Genomic DNA, 15,744 nt, shown 5'->3' on the forward strand with positions numbered 1-15,744 from the left:
TCCCGCTGGTCCACAGGGTCCTTCTGAAGGTGCGCAGGGACAGGGCCCGAGTGATCATGGTAGCCCCGGCATGGCCCAGACAGCATTGGTACCCCATGTTGCTGGACCTGGCCATAGCCGACCCAGTTCCCCTGCCCCTTCACCCGGACCTGATCACCCAGGAACGCGGGACTCTCTGTCACCCGGACCTCCAGTCGCTGCACCTAGCAGCGTGGCTCCTGCGTGGCTGACCAGTTCTGAGTTGCGCTGCTCCACCTCGGTACGGGAGGTACTCTTGGGCAGCAGGAAGCCTTCCACTAGAGCGACATACTCGGCCAAGTGGAAGCGTTTCTCCTGTTGGTGCGTGGAGAAAGGTCTCCGACCGATGGAAGTTTCGGTGGCCAATATTTTGGACTATATTTGGTCCCTCAAACAACAGGGCCTGGCGATATCGTCCCTGCGGGTCCACCTGGCGGCTATCTCCACCTTTCACCCGGGTGGGGATGACCGCTCCTTTTTTTCTCACCCGACGGTGACTAGATTCCTGAAGGGGCTGGAATGTCTATACCCTAACGTCCGACTCCCTGCCCCGACCTGGGATCTTAACCTGGTGTTGTCTCGGCTCATGGGGCCCCCCTTCGAGCCGTTAGCTACTTGCTCCCTACTCTATCTTTCCTGGAAGACTGCCTTTCTAGTAGCTATCACCTCAGCTAGACGGGTATCGGAACTTCGGGCTCTCACGGTAGACCCCCCGTATACAGTCTTCCATAAAGATAAGGTGCAGCTGAGGCCACACCCTGCCTTTCTCCCCAAGGTGGTCTCAGCCTTCCACGTCAACCAAGAGATATTCCTCCCGGTTTTTTTCCCGAAACCTCACTCTTCAGGCAGGGAGCAGCAGCTCCACTCGCTTGATGTCCGTAGGGCTCTCGCGTTCTATGTGGAGAGGACCAAACCGTTCCGCAAATCCCCCCAGCTTTTTGTGGCAGTAGCGGACCGCATGAAGGGGCTTCCCATTTCTTCGCAGAGGTAACTTCCTGTATCAGGACCTGCTATGAGCAGGCCCATGTTCCTACGGGCCGTGTGACTGCACATTCTACCAGGGCGCAGGCGTCGTCGCTGGCTTTCCTCGCCCGTGTGCCCATCCAGGAAATCTGTCAGGCAGCGACCTGGTCATCGGTCCACACCTTTGCTTCCCACTACGCCCTGGTCCAGCAGTCAAGAGAGGATGCGGCCTTCGGATCTGCAGTGCTCCATGCCGCGACTTCTCACTCCGACCCCACCGCCTAGGTATGGCTTGGGATTCACCTAACTGGAATGGATGTGAGCAATCACTCGAAGAAGAAAAGACGGTTACTCACCTTTGTAACTGTTGTTCGAGATGTGTTGCTCACATCCATTCCACACCCGCCCTCCTTCCCCACTGTCGGAGTAGCCGGCAAGAAGGAACTGAGGAGCGGGTGGGCCGGCAGGGATATATATTGGGCGCCATGGCGGCGCCACTCCAGGGGGCGACCTGCCGGCCCACTGGAGTTGCTAGGGTAAAAAGTTTCCGACGAACGTGCACGCGCGGCGCGCACACCTAACTGGAATGGATGTGAGCAACACATCTCGAAGAACAACAGTTACAAAGGTGAGTAACCGTCTTTTCTCAGCTTTGAGAACCAGTGCCAGTACTGACAGTACCCCGATGGGCGGTGGCTCGTAATCTCAACCTAGGTATATATGGTTGTATGTGTTCCCTGTGTTTATTTCCCCAGAGTCCTGTGCCAAGGCACTGGGGTGAGGTCTGAGTTTCGACTGTTGCCTTAACCATTGTAACCTTGTCACATGTTGCTTTTGCTGCCCTCAGGAAAGGGCTTACTGAAGACAGTCCCACACGTGGAAACTGAGCTTTTAAACCAGAAACCCTGCATGTTCTCTCCCTGCGGCTTGCACAGAGGGCCTGGAGATTTTCTTCTGGCCACTTCAAGCCTCTCCTCTCTGGCACAAAGCAGGCCTGAGTCTCTTCCAGTGAAGGGAGCAGGCTAGATGCTAGCTCCTAAAGCTTCCACCTCCCTGTGGCAGCAGTAGGCAGCTGGACAAGAGGCCGGGGGGACATGGCTAGAGCTGCCCTGTGCTTCTGTAACAGCCCCCTGAGCCATCGCCGGCTGGTGCAAGGTACAGCAGCTCCCAGTCGGCCCAAAGCATAGATTGCTCAAACCCAGTTTTGCACCCCACTCCCTCTGGGGTGCATCAGATGCTCCTTGGTCTCAGTCACAGATGGGGGTCACTCTCCCAGGGGGAACTCTGCATTGACACCGGGGGTTGGGATTTGTCCCTCAACACAGTTTGGTGCTGTCTCATGGGGTTTGGAGCAGGAAGGAATTAGGAACACCCTGAGGTCAGCTTTATCGAGAACAATGTAAAGCAGAAAAGGACCAGGGTTAGGCCTGAAGATTTTCCCCTTATTTAAAATCCAGCTTTCTGCATCATCATCACATTCCTAGCTCAGAGGTGGACATTCAGCCCATGGGACCCTCCTGCCCCTGAGCTCCTGACCGAGGAGGCTGGCCCCCCCCAGCCCCGCCCCCACTGCCCCCCTCCTCCGCAGTCTCAGCTCACTGTGCCGCTGGCACAATGCTCTGGGCGGCGGGGCTGCGAGCTCTTGCGGGTCAGTGCAGCTGCAGAGCTGCGGCCTGATCCAGTGCACTGTGCTGCACGACGGTGTGGCTGGCTCCAGCCAGGTGGCACGGCTACCTGACCCGGTCTCTATGCTGTGCGGTGGTGTGGCTGCCTGTCCTGGCGCTCTGGGCAGGGGTGCAGGGAGTGGGGGGTGGGGTTGGATAGAGAGCAGGGGAGTTTGGGCTGGTGGTCAGGGGGTGGGATGTGGATAGGGGTCAGGGTGGTCAGAGGGTGGGGAACGGGGGGGGTTGAATGAGGGCAGAGGTCCTGCGGGGGCAGTCAGAAAGGAGGGGGATTGGATGGGGCAGTAGGGGGAAGTCAGGGGCCAGAGAGAAGGGGTGGTTGGATAGGGCAGGGGTCCTGGGGGGGCCATCAGGAATGAGAGGAGGGACTGGATGGGGCGGTGGGGCGGGCAGTTGGGGCAGGGGTTCTGGGGGCAATCAAGGGCCAGGGAGAAGAGATGGTTGGATGGGGCAGGGATCCCGGAGGAGAGGGAGTCAGGAATGAGACGACGGGTTGGATGGTGCGGTGGGGGGCAGTCGGGGGGGGTCAGGGGACAGAGAGGGGTGGATGGGGCAGTGGGCCTGGGGGGGGCCATCAGGGGTCGGAACAGGGGGGGAGGGTTGGATAGGGCAGGAGTCCTGGGGGGCGGGGAACGACAGGGGAGCGAGAAGCAAGAGGGGTCAGATAGGGGCCGGGGGCCGGGCCACGCCTGGCTGTCTGGGGAGGCACAGCCTCCCCTAACCAGCCCTCCATACAATTTCGGAACCCTGATGTGGCCCTCAGGCCAAAAAGTTTGCCCGTCCCTTCCCTAGCTCCTCTACAGCACTCTTCCAGCTGCCGGGCAAGCTGAGACCACGGCTGGGGCTCTCCCTCGCTGTGGCAAAGGGATAAGGGAACGAGGGACATTTGTGGCAATGATGAGCGAGGCCGTAGGCCTCTTGTTGAAACACACACACACCAAAATCCTTCCCTCTCCCAGGGAGGGACCAGAACATCAAACCCAGCTTTCCTCTCGTGTGCCAGGCTCCTGTTGACTTCAACCGGCTTTGGAGCAGGCCCCAGAGGGGCGAGCAGCTCTGCTGAGGTTTCTTGTTTGTCATGGACGTGGCTGTAAGAAAGCCTCCAGATGTTGGTATTCCCGGGGAGTTTATAGCATGTTCCTAGCAATAGATGATAAAAGACACCCTCCCTCCCCTCTCCCCCAAGTGGCAATCCAGACTCCTAATGCAGAGAGAAATGCAAACCAAATGAAACCTGGCCTGACCCCTCTTCCCTGCCTGCTTGGCTGACCTTTATCCCACTTTTCCATGAGGACGAGCAGATGGCTTCCTTGGGGCGCATGCGTCTTTCCACTGCCTCTGCTCTTCAGCAAGGCAGGCACGGAGGCGGGGTGGGAGGAGAGAGACAGGCAAGGATTGCTGGGATCCTCTGTACGGGGATTAAGCCTTTGGGATTTCAGGGCAACAGCTGCTGTGGGGAAAGGAGAATGACTTGCAGGGATCCGGTTACACTGCATGTACTGAGTTACTCTGTGTTGATGCGTTTGTTTTAATAAGGGGGCTGTAGAGCAGACCCCCTTCTGGAAGGGATGGGGAGTGCGTCCAAGACTGTACGGGGAGGCTTTGCTTATGCACAGCAAAACCCTGATGCAATCTGCCTGCAATCTTTCCCCTCTTGGTTGTTTCTCTTCATTGACCAGTAACCCAAACTGTTACTGAATAAATAAGGAGTTTTCCTGGCAAGGAAGCCAAACTAACCAGTAGAGCTGGCCTCAAGACAACAATCCATTTTGCAAGGACTTTCAAGGTTTCAAAATTGCAGTTTGTTCCTCCTGGAATGAAAAAAACCCCAACCTCTCAACCGTTTTTGCAGAACAGATTTGTGTCGAAATGTTCATTTGGGGATCAGAAAAGTCAGGTATTCAGTTCAGGTTCTTGCTTTCTCTGCTCAGACGTGACCCCAGCCCAGAGTCCACCCTGAACCTCAGAAATCTTCCCATCAAAAATGTTGCTGAAATTGATCTACCTCCATTAAATGTTTCAGTTATGACAAAACAGCATATTTCAGCCAAAATCCATTTCGTCAAAAGCATTCTAACCAGTTGAAATAACCGGTAATATCATTTGTCAGGAAGGAAAACTCCAAACGTCTTTCGCTTAGCAGAGGGGAAGCCTGGCCCTGTGGCTACGGCAGCGTATCTACATTGCTGGTTTTAGCCCCATAGCATCAGCCTGAATCAGTTGACCTGGGCTTACCACCACTGGGGAGGTGGGAGGAGGGTTTCTTGCAGTGTAGATGTATCCAATGAGGCTCTGTAATCTAATGGTTAGAGCAAATCCTTATGGAAAAAATCTTTTGAGTTTAATGGACATGAAACTAATAGAATTTGATGATAGTAATTATTCTGAAAGCCTTAAAAATCTCAAAGAATTATAGTATTCTATTGGATGGCTTAAAAATTCTCAAGTAAAGTTATATTCTCTAGGACTTCTCTCCAAGAAGCCAGAAGATTTCGGGGTCCTATTTCTGGAAGAGCCATTGATTTACTGTTTCACTTTGCACCTAATTAGAAAATGGGATATATCACAGCTATATGGAAAATTGGATGCTGAATACAAGTTCTAGTGTCCTGGGAGAACAATAATAATAACCAGTCTTTAAGGCTGTGTTCTCAATCCCATTGCATATAACGGGGACACTCACTTTACGGCTCTGTGCCTCAGTTTCCCCATCAGTACAATCTGGATGATAAGGCTTGCCCACCTTTCTAAAGCAATTTTGAACTCTGTGGCTCTGAATAAATTTCAGACTAAACACAGAATATTGCTTTTAGATGCACTTCTGCTTGTCGTCGCCAGATTGATTGTGTCTGTCAGTGTAGATGAGACCTCTCCAGGACAACCTAAACAGGAAGCAAAGATATACCTTTGAGCATGGGCTCTGCTCTTCTGATCTGCACTGTGACAGTGAACTCCCTGAAAACTGGCCTCCTGTGTTCTTCTTTCAGCTTTGGGTTGTAGAATACACATCTTAGGCAACAGGAAATGGTTGTCTAGCTTGTTCCACAGCAGTCTTTACAAGCAGATCCCATGTTGTTTCCAAATAACCCTTTCTATTCTCTACCATCCCGAGCCCACATGCAGCACTCCTCACAGCCTGCACCTGATGCGGTGTCCTCCGAGGTTGATTCTGATGACGCTTTAACAACAGGAAACACTTGAGTCCCATTGTGGCAGGGTTTGTACCCCCACAACTCCCTGAGTAGGAGGTACCCCACCTATCTATGCCCGGTCTGTTTTCTATGCCCCCTCTGGTAGACCACATGATGTAGCCCACTGACCAGGGCCTATGCACTGTCTCTTCCCGTGTGGGGTAGCACAGCCTAATGGCCAGTGTCAATTCAGCGTGCCTATAGGGCAGTATGGGCTAATGGCCAAAGTCCCCCTAAGTTTCTTCCCCTAATGGGAAAGCATGGACTAGCAGCTAGAGTCACTTCAGCCACCTTTGTCAGTAGGGTAGAGTGGCCTGGAGGTCTGAGCCTGGGGGTCATCCCATGAGGGTGGCAGCCTCCAGTAGGGGGGCCTGGGCCCACCCAACTCCATTGGGCCCCAACCCAAGGCCCTAACAGCAGGTAGCACAGCCCACCCCAGAGCAGCGGGGTATCCCATCAAAACCCACTGCCCTCATGGGGGTGGGAAGTAGCACTCCCTTACCCCCCCAGGTCACTTCCTACTGGCTCTCCTGCTGCAGCAGTTCATGTAATATCAGGGACTCCAGGCTCCTCAGCACCATGCATGTCTTGGAGTTCTGACAGCAGCTGGCCTCTGGTCCTGGTTTTTGGGCTCTTCAGTTCTCGCAGGTAACAGCTGCAATGGCTCCTGGGCTGGAGCCTCTGCCGGGCATCCTTCATCCTCAGCAGTCAGCCCTGACTGAGCAGCTCTGCCAGCTTTTGTACCTGAGCATGCCCAACAGAGCCTCAGTGGTGGGGCTTCCCCTTCAAGGAGGGAAGGGTTAACCCTCTCAGTCCCAATGTGGGGCTGGTCCGCCCCGTCACACCCATCCACATCTGGAGACCCCCAGGTGTGCCCCCCCACCTGCATGTGGCATGAGAGACAAGTGTCCCCTTTGCATCCCTCCACTGGAGGCAGCAGCTGCCCTTCATTGTCAAAGAGGGCAGCCAGGGCCATCCTTAGGACCAAGTGCAGCAAGTGATGGACTTGGCCCCCTGCAGTTTTGGGGACCTCGCTGTACTCTGTTGTCTTTGAATTTCACAGGCTGGTTCATCTCACCGCTGGGAGCAAATATAGAGCCAGCTTCTCACGCTAATCAACACTCTGGGCACTTGGGGCCCTCTGGATTATAAGGGGTTAGATCATGCTGCTGTTTTTTTTTTTTTAACAACCATTTGATATTATTTTCACCAGCATCTGTCCTAGATTAAGGGGAAAACACTAAAACAATGGGGCACCCCTTAACAGGGCTGTGATGCACTGTCACCTGAGGGATTTCAGTGCATCAGGCCATATCTTTGAACCAGATCATAGGTAGCCATCTGGGGATTCCCTTTCAATAGGGGAATATAGCTAGCACCTCTCCTGGACTGCTTAGATTGGGACAGATGGAGAGCTGGCCGTGGGGTGGCTGGAACATGCCATGCTCTTTTAAAATGGAAGGGGTTTGAAGTGAAATCCATCCAAAACGTGAGGGACAGTCTTGAAGGCGGGAGGTTGTCTGGGGCTGCTGGATCCCCCACCTCCATGGCTAGGGATCTGTTCAAAGGGAACAGGTCACTTGTATTGTTGGAGGGATTTTATCTAACAGAGCAGTGTAAAGCCTGAAGCAGCATCTTGATGTTTACTCACTATGTAACTAGTATCTGTTTGCTCTCCCATATTATTTCCTCTCTGAATCTGTGGGTTTTCTACTAAATACTCATGGCTCTGTTGTGCAAACTGTGTGGCGTGTGGGGGCCAAAGTGAGCTGATTTCATATCTTGTGTGGTGACAAACTGGAGGGGAAAAGTTTGCGTGTCTGGTAGTTAAGACCTCAGGAAGGATGAATTTGGAGAGAGCCGGGACTCAAAGGATGGTTGATGTCACTCTGAAAGGAGTAACTAGCCTGGTGAAAGCCCGGAGGATACCTTGTGCTAGTGGGCAGACCACTGGTGTGAGGGATCTGCCACATTCAGGCCACAGGGGAGGTGGTGACCAAACCCCTCACTGCTTTGGGGGATCCCCAAAACATCACAGACAGTTTTTTTACTCCAAGCATCCCTCTGTGCAAGCTGGAATGGCCGCTGCTGGTTCCTATAACTGAGGTGAGTCCATGGGTCTGGGGTGGAAGCACTCAAGGGTTGAGTAGTTGCTGGCCTGTATGCTGGAGGGACAGGGCCCTGGTTGATTGTTTCAGAACCTTATATACAAACTGATTTTTCCCAAGCACCTGCGTACACTGCCACCCGGTAGGGAACCGCAGGCTGAAAACCACTGAACTCTCCGTGGGCACATTGACTGAGGGAGTTTCTCTTCCTGGGGTCAGGAGTAACAAGGCCCCTCTTTTCTGTACTGCTTCCAGCCGACCCCTCAAGACAAAGCCCATAACAGACTGTGCAAGCCAGGTACCTTGGAGAGCTATAAAACAGGGATTTGGCCTGGGTCCACAGCTTTGCCTCAATACCACGGCTGTCTCCACTAATCCAAGATATCTGCTGCCCCTGGGTGAAATTCACCCTGGTGCTGAGGTCCCATCATACCACATAGGCCCTGCTTAGGCAGCTAAGGGATGCAGGCCTTTAGGGAAGGGTGTGCTGGATGGGATGAATTTTACCCATAATTTTAGTGGCGAAGGGGGCAAACACCTGCCCTCTGATCCCCTTCACCATGGGGAGCTTTTCATTCTAATATACGGCACCCAAGTGGGTGAGACAGAGACAGGTCTTTGGTGCCCACTCTCCTCTAGCACCACAATGTCCTGGCAGTGTCTCTCCTGCTCCACACTACCATCAGGAAAACAAAAGGAAGGAAGAAGGCTTAAAGTTTAAGCACATGGCTGCGGGTTGACCATATACTTTTCAGGGCTGGAAGCTGATATGGAGGGGATGGATCAGTGAGGTTGATTGTCCCTCCTATGTTGATGTCGAGATAGGACATGAGTTTCATGCCTCTCCTACCTGCTGCCAGTCCCGTGTCTGAAAGGTGGGGAATATACCCTTTTTAGCCCAAGTGAACATTCGAGGAGTTGTTTCTATTAGGAGGAGAAACTGATGATAGCGTAAGGTATTTCACTGATGCAATCCTGTTTATTTACAAAGATTGTTCAGAAAGTCTTGTTTCCCTGAACACAGTAGGCATTAGGCAAAAGGTATCAGTGTCTTTGCTCACAACTCAAAAGCTCTTTTCAGCCAGCACTCTGCCCCAAAACCCCTCTCAAGGCTTTGTCTCAGGGCCACGCTATGCACTACTTCACTTGTTTTCGCCTTCTGGTTGCTTCTGACTCACACAGACACACACAGCTCCACCAAACAATAACCAGCCCCCTGAGTTTGCAGTCCGACCCCAGGGAAACACATACTGCATGGCACAGCTTCTATTCCAGCCTTGCCATGTTGGTCTGTGATTTCAGCGCTGGCTTCAATCATTTCAGCTATCACAAACAAGGGTATATGTTCCTTCATCTAGCCGGAATGGAAGGCAGCTAGCGTGTCTGGCAGCTTCAAGGATGGACGCATAACAACCCTGAGCTAGGAGTGCATAGAATCATAGATTTTAAAGGGCAGTTCTGAGCATCCAGTCTGACCTCACCCATCGATCTTACCCTCTGGAGCTGCACTCCTTTTCCCCATATCAGTTTCAGCAAGGGGAGTTCATACCATGACATCTTCTGCTCTAGTCCTGCTCCCAGAGAGAATTGCACTATGAATGCTTCTGATATCGGGGGTGGGTGGGGGGGAGAAGGGACTGGGCTTTGTATGCCTTCCTCTCTTGTGTGGCTTCCAGAATGGGTGTGCTTAGACCAGTAGGCCTTGCTTGCTGCCCCCCTCCGTCCCCCCACCCACACTCACACACCCCATATAAGGTCCCAGTCGCCAGAAGGTCAGGAAATGTGATGGAAACACCTCGCTCTTGCTGCATGTATGGGGCACAATCTATTGCAAAGAATGGTCCTACTGGGTCAGTTTGGGTTTGAAAGCTGAACCATGGGCCAGGACTCAACAAACACGGAGCCCCTTTGTGTTTGGTGTCTGGGCTGGCTAACGTGGCTTTGGGTTAATGAGTCCGGGCTTCATGGATTGCAAGTCCAGCAAGGGACTAGTGCGAGGCTCTCATCTGACCTCCTCTATAACACAGGCCAGAGACCTGCCCCCAAATAATGCCTGATAACCTCTCGGCTGGTATTCAAGAGCCCCCTGTTTGTGCATCCCAGGAGCGCATTAGCGATTTTGGCTACAGCATTGCACTGGGAGGTCGTATTCAGCTGATTACCTGCCACACCCCCCAAATCTTTCTCAGCATCATCACTGGTTCCCAGGCTAGAGCCCCCATCCTGCATGCTTTGTTCCTCAATGTAGCCATATTAAAACACGTTCCATTCAGAACCCTACCCCCCCACTCATGCCCCTGGCACCTACTGTTCTCTGCCAAGAGATGCTGACTCTGCACTTCAGCTGCCGCTACTAAATGCAGTCAGCATAAAGGGAATCAGGAGACTGGCTGGCAGAGGATGCGGCCATGCTGCCAAAATCGTTTACTGTCACTTCTGAGCACTCGAAATGCACAGGTGGAAGGGCCTGGGGGATCGGGTGACCAGATGTCCTGCTTTTATAGGGACAGTCCCCATATTTGGGGCTGTGTCTTATATAGGTGTCTATTACCCCCCATCCTCCCTCCTGATTTTTCACACTTGCTGTCTGGTCACCCTGCTGGGAGAGGAGCAGTGATCCTTTCCTTTCCAAAACCACAGATCATCACAGAATAAAAACTGCCTCCTGCCCCCGCCCATGAAGCAAGGCTGCATTGCACATCTGCTGCTTTTCAGCTGCAGCAGCTCAACCCTCCTTCTCCAAACCACAGTGCACAAAACCCAAAACCCTCTAAATAAAGGTCCCTTCAGGACAACTTGGATGCAGTTGGTCCCGTGGCTCTAAATTTGCACTCTGATACCGTGCTTGCTCGGGAATGGTTGCTAAGGGAACAAGATCTGCCTGTCATAGCAATGATTATGAAAACTGTGTGTCAACAATGCCCAAGGAGAAGGCAGGGGCATTCTGCAGGGCTGTCGCTGAATCTCACGCTCTGGTTCTCTGGCTTAGTTTCTCACTCGCTTTGCATTTGCTAGGAAAGTGCATTGATGCCTTTTATTAGCTTTTCCCTTCCGGGGGCTCCCCCTCACTGTTGGGCTCGGTGTGCAGGTGCTGTTGGTGGCCTGTGAGACACAGGTCAGACTAGATGACACGGTAGGGGCCTGGCTGACCCGGAGCACGCCGACGCGACTAAATACAAGCAAACCTTGAAAGAAAAAAACACAAACGCTCATTTAAAGTGACTGTATTTCCATTCCCACTATTCGTCACAGAAACACGCCCTGATATGCCCAGCCTGCATCATTTGTCTGCTTTACTGTTAACAGAGCCCGCACCCTGTACCCCCCTCCTGCGTCCCTGCCCCAGCCCTGAGCCCCCTCCCACACCCAAACACCCTCCTGAAGCCCACATCCCCCCTGCACCCCAATCACTGCCACAGCCCTGATCCCCCTCCTGCACCTCAAACCCTTCATCCCTGGCACCAGCCGGAGCCCTCACCTCCTCCTGCACCCCAGCCTTCTGCCCCAGCAGCGTGAAAGTTAGTGAGGGTGGAGGAAAGCGGGCAATGGAGCAAGGGGGGAATGGAGTGAGCAGGGGTGGGGCCGGGGGCAGGTCAACAGTGTTTGGTTTTGTGTAATTAGAAAGTTGGCAACCCTAACCAGGGCCCCCTCCACCTGCCGGGGGGCAGGGGGCAAAAGCAGCCCCCAACCCATGTCCCCCCTAGACCTCCTGCCCAGGGCAGGTGGAGGTTTCAGGGCTCTCTACAGCTACCAGGGCTCCCCAAGCTGCTCTTTCCTGGGCCAGGCTCCAGCTTCCAGCCTGGTTGGAGCTGGGGTGGGGTGGAGGCTTGGGGGGAAGAGGATGGGCAGAGAGCCTGGCCCATGGTGAAAGTGGATGGCTCAGGGCTGTCCACTTTCAAAAGTAGGAGAGACATAGACCCTTCCTTCCCTGCTCCCCCACAGTTCTGGCACCCTTGCTTTAAGATCTAATAATTTTTAAGTCAATCACATGATTTTTGGGGGCGGGGCGGGTGGTGGCTCATGGTTTTTGAATGCTTAGTGTTGGCAATGAATGGAAAACAAGGTCCAGACTGACAGGCCCACAGCCGTTAGCATAGTGCAAGCTTTCATACTTCATAGAGACATCCCCCTGTGAACTGACCCACTGTTCTCTGGGTCAGCTGGTGTGCAAAGACCTCAGCTGAACTCTCTGCAGCCCATGCTATGCTCAGAGCGATCTTTCATGACGCTGCTTTTCCACTTCGCCTTGCCAGTGCTTGCCTTGGTGTATTCCTTTTTGCTAACAAGGGCGTATCATGTGATACATTAGAACTGTTTGCCTGGGTGCACAGCAACCGAGAAAACAAGGGAAACCGGCCTGGCAACCTACATATAGTTTATATTAAACAAGAATAGCACTAATGCTCCCGCCAACGAGCAAGCCAGCTGGCCGTCCAGAACCGCCCCAGTCACCAGGATCCCGGTGGCTCAAATTACAAACTGCCACAGTTGCCCTTTTTCATAGTAGCATCTGTGCAGGCATATTTCTTTGTTCCTGAGCCAGACAGACAAAGCTCGTCACGCCCAGACAATCTTCATACAGTGCAGTCTGCAGCCTCTAGGTTTTTACCACCATCTGGTGGCAGAAAGAATTGTGAGTTTTCTGTCCACTGATTTCTCTTCTTTTTCTGTGTCTTGTCTTCTCCCACACTTACTACCATAGCAGCTGAGCACTTGCTAGTTGGGCATTAAGCAACATGCCTACACATCTGTACCCGGGTGGTATTGTGTCATCTCGCCCTGGGGAGCACTGGGTGTGCCGAGTCGCGGTTCAGTAGGGTGACTTGTTTGTGTAGCTGTACATGCTGCTCCATGTGTACAGGTCAAAGAAGCATGCCTTGCATGTGGCATGGAAGGTGGTGAGATCTGAGCCCTCAAGAAAGCTCCATCTCCTGAACAGACACGCTGGACCCTTGTGATAGAGAGATCCTTTGTGCATGAGGAGCAGGGTTTTTGAGCACAGTCCTCATCCTGGTGTTTTAGGCTCTTTTAGGTATGCTGGGGCCTAGGTCGTTGAAGGTAAGGACTAAGACCTGGAACTTGAACTTGCAAATAATGTGCCAGACAACTGGGATGGAAGGGGAACAAGAGAAAACCAACTGATTTCCACAATTCACCATCATTGCTGTTGCCTAAACTGAATTGTGACATTCTGGATGGTGAAATAGTTACTATTTGCCAATCAGCTCTGATGCTTGGCCGAGATCAGAGAAGCTCTTTATGTAACGTGACAGCATTTCTAGGTTTGTCCAGATGTGACACAATCACTTTTGAACACTACAACTGATGAATTTCAGAATTTCCAGGAACGTTCTAGCTGTCAGCGGGCTGAATGGGATGGATTTTTGGTGAGAATTGCAAAGCCAGGAAAGCTGGCTGCTCCTTGCTCACTAGGCTGAGCTGCCTCAGAGCTGTGGGTCAGATGCTCGGCCAGCAAGGGGAGCCAGAGGGCGAAGAGCACCTTCCACCCTCCTCCCAGCTGCCTCCCCAAAGCCTGGTCCATGAGGGGTATGGGAGAGACACACAGAGCCATTAACACGAGGCGGGAATAAGGGTGCACAGAGCCGCAGGCAATGGAAGGCACAGTGTGCCCTTAGCAGATACGGCAATGGGGCCAGGGGACATACAGCTGAAGGCATGCAGGGAATGGGGAGACCCCATGAAAAGCCCCCAGAATGGGGGGGGAGACACAGAACCCCAGGAATGGGGTGGGAGGGTGGAATGGGGGCCCTATAGAGCCTCTGGGAGGAAGGAGAGCACACAGAGGCCCTGAAATGCAGGGAGGCAGGGAATGGAGGGACGCAGAACCCCAGAAGTGGGACCCCCATAGAACCTCTGGGAGGAAGGGGAACACACAGAGGCCCTGGAATGCAGGGGAGGTAGGGAATGGAGGGACACAGAACCCCAGGGATGGGTGGGGCATGCAGAAAGCCTGGAATTGGGGTAGTTGGGGGGGTAGTGGGACATAGAACCACAGGACTCAAGAGGTGGCATGGGACACCCCCCCTCCCCCGAGCCTCTGGCAGGGGGTAGAAGGGAATAGGCAGGACACAGAACCCCTGTCATGGGAGAGAGGAGGGAATGGGTGAAAGTGGGGATAGCAGGGGATCTTGATATGGGGGTGGGGGGAACAGGGAGCACACAGAGCCCCTGGAATGAGGGAGGGCTGGGGGGAGGTTACAGTTATTCCCTGAAATAAAGGGAGATGGGAGGGCGGCACACACAAATCTTGGTGGGAGGGGTGGAGGAATAAGGGTTGCAAGGAACCCTGGGTGGATGTCGTGCGCTTGGCTTACAGAAGCAATGAAGTGTGCAACCCTCTAATGATTGCCTCTGCAGGCATTGCAGTGGATGTGATATTGAAACCTCACCCACATCATTTATTCCTCCTGAGGAGGAGCAGCCCTGCTAGGCCAGGAATAAACTTCGATTCCAGACAATTCTAATTCCCATAGGTGACCAAGGCCTGGAACTGGTTCTGCGGACTCCCCTGCCAACGTCTTATCAACCTAATTCTGCTTTTTCCCTCCCTACGGGCACTCACTTTGTAATGATTTTCCCTTCATGCTTAGTGCTCCTCACAGAGGTCACCCGGATTGCTTTATACGTTAAGCGGGGGGTGGTATTTTCCCCATTAGCCTTCCATGGGAACATAGGAACTGCCAGCCAAGACCAGGTCCAAGAGCCATCTAGTGCAGTATCCTGTGTCTGACAGCAGCCAGCACCAGCTGTATCAGTGTGTAAGGTACCCTGCAATGGGCAGTGTCAGCATAACCTGTCAACAAGGAAAGTATTTCCTCCTCACCACCACTAATTAGAGGTGAGGTTACACCCTAGGGCATGAGGGTTTATATCCCTTCCAATGCCTTATATTCACGCCTTCCTAATAAACCTGAATGTCATTATTTTAGCTAGCCCTAGAAAGTTTAGCCCTGACTCTTCACTATTCAGGGTGGACATCTTCCACCTTGACCGTTCATTTTCCTCTCCATAGTCTGCAGTTGGAATCCTGCGCAGGCCAGCTGAGATGTTCAGGGTGACAATCCTCCCCTTCAGAAGCTGGAGAACTGAAAGCAGGGCTGGGCACTCCTGGTAGAAGATTTCTGGATGCAGAACTTTTCTTCTGCTGGTTCACCACAGTCTGAGTTTGATGCTTGGGAGCTTTTCGGGCAAGCATTTACCTGGACTTAGGGCTAGGACTATTGAGTTCCCCCCTCCTGCCCAGCTGGTGATTTGACATAGTTAAAATACAGGGACAGTTACTATGTTGCATAATGGGGAGTGGAGCAAATAAAAAAAAAGATGGATTGAAAAGGAACATAATGGATTTGGGGGCAAAACTCATCATTCTAAAAATATATCCTGGATTGCACCCAATGTGCGGTGCAGAATTGGAGGCACAATGAATGATACATTAATGATCATGACGATGCACTTTTTGAACAGTGGTAGCATTCAGTGACCCCATCTAGCGCAGCAGTCAGTGTATAACAATTTGTATTGAAGCAAAGTAAGAGAATCCAAAGTTGCAGTTCAATGCACAGGCCCCCTACCGCACAATTTTGAATGGAATCAGGTGTTCTCGCTTTATACTGATCCACCCACCTTTCCCAATAGATTTCCATTGCTCCCTTTCCAAGACCCTGGAGTCTTGCACAGCTGATCATTCTGTTATTCCTCACAGTGGAGTCCAATAAAGGCTTCCTGGGATATGTAGATTATTGTCATATATTTTGCTAATCA

The sequence above is a fragment of the Gopherus flavomarginatus genome, chromosome 11, assembly GCF_025201925.1.
Source record: "Gopherus flavomarginatus isolate rGopFla2 chromosome 11, rGopFla2.mat.asm, whole genome shotgun sequence".
Lineage (NCBI taxonomy): Eukaryota > Metazoa > Chordata > Testudines > Testudinidae > Gopherus > Gopherus flavomarginatus.